A 1689-nucleotide genomic window follows, 5' to 3' on the forward strand; every position below is an offset into this window, starting at 1 on the left:
AGTGTAAAACAATTCAGCCATTCCTACAATTAACAAGTACATGTACATTTGTACCATAGGAAGCCATAAGATGAAAGTGCCACGCAGTGGTATATATATGATACACCAGTGAAATTCCTCATACACCACTGACTTTCCCTCATACACCAGGGAAAGAGGGGATCCCATGAACTTTGACCTTTTGCTCAGGACAATTTTGTCCTGAAAGGTCCACGACTCCACGGGTAAAAAATCAGGAAAAGTCCCCTGAAGGAATCTCTCCCTTCAAAACCTTAAAATCAAGCTGAGCTTATATAAGCCAGACTTTTGTATCAGGCTATTGTGGGTCTCAAATTGGAGAAAGTATGATGTAAACTTCCTGCCAGAGCAATGAATATCATTAAGAATTGCCCTTGTGTAAACTGACAAGCTGACCATGTGCAAGGCTATTAAAATGGCATCGCCGCTTGAAAAAGTATTTTTATAATTTTTGCTACTACTGGACGATTTCTAGCAATGTTATGGCGACAGGTAAGCCTAAATATTCATCATTATGCCTTCCAATGAGTACAAAAAATATGGAACATGGCTTCTTCATGGTTTATCGGATATACACCTCAAATGATATTCATAATCCCTTGGGCTACGCCCTCGGGATTATGAATATCATTTTCGGTGTATATCTGATAAGCCACTCGAAGCCATGTTCCATCTATTACGTATATTTCATGTATATGCATGAAATGTACATGAACATTTATGTATACTGTACACCGTTCTACTGCATGAGTCAAAGGTCAAACTGTCAATGCTTTTGATTAAATTGAAGGAAAATTTAATAATAATAGTAATTCACACATAATACATGTACACAGGACCGCTAATAGGCTACGTGGGGCCTCTACTTGTACATGTACATTTTCCAATACATAATGCAGTACTGACTGAGAAAATGGCCCAGCAAGAGTTAACTTAAAGGAGTTGCCATGATTCATTGACCTTTTTCTGTCATAAATTATACAGTACTATACTATTGACCATGGGCTTAGGGCCCCCTTTGATTAGGGGCCAGGTATATACCCTACATGTACCTGCCCCCCTCCTATTGGCAGCCCTGCATGTACTACCGTAATTTCTCAATAAATTTGATAGTCTAAAGTCAAAAATAAAATAATTATTTGTGAGAAATAGTATCTAAAGTAGTCTAATTATTTGTCACAAAAATTATCTCACCACGTGTTCTAATTATGTCAGCATTTTCTATATTCATCTTAATTGGTAATGGACTGGCAGGTAAACTGCCTCTAAATTCTTCAAAAATGATTATTTTGGCCTAAATTCTGTTTGACGTCTAAAGCTTTATTTTCAAAATTACCTGCCCCAAAACAGTAATGATGAATATATAGAAAAGTAATAGTATACACAAAATATTTGTTTAATTATTTGTAAATTGTGACCCGATATTAGAAAACCAGGCTATCTGTGGGGAATTATCAATTAGAGATATGGCTTCTGAAAGTTGTGACAGTGGTACCTTATCAAAACTAAGAATATATCAAAAATGTATTGTAAAAAGAATTTCCTTTCAATTGATACCAAGTTTGCCCATAAATAACTTAATAGAGGTAATTTACAGACCTTTCTTTTTGTTGTGCACCATGTAAATAATGTAAGATATAATAGTACAATTGGCTGTAACTCAATTGTATC

The sequence above is a fragment of the Amphimedon queenslandica genome, unplaced genomic scaffold, assembly GCF_000090795.2.
Source record: "Amphimedon queenslandica unplaced genomic scaffold, v1.1 AMPQUscaffold_11884, whole genome shotgun sequence".
Classification (NCBI taxonomy): domain Eukaryota; kingdom Metazoa; phylum Porifera; class Demospongiae; order Haplosclerida; family Niphatidae; genus Amphimedon; species Amphimedon queenslandica.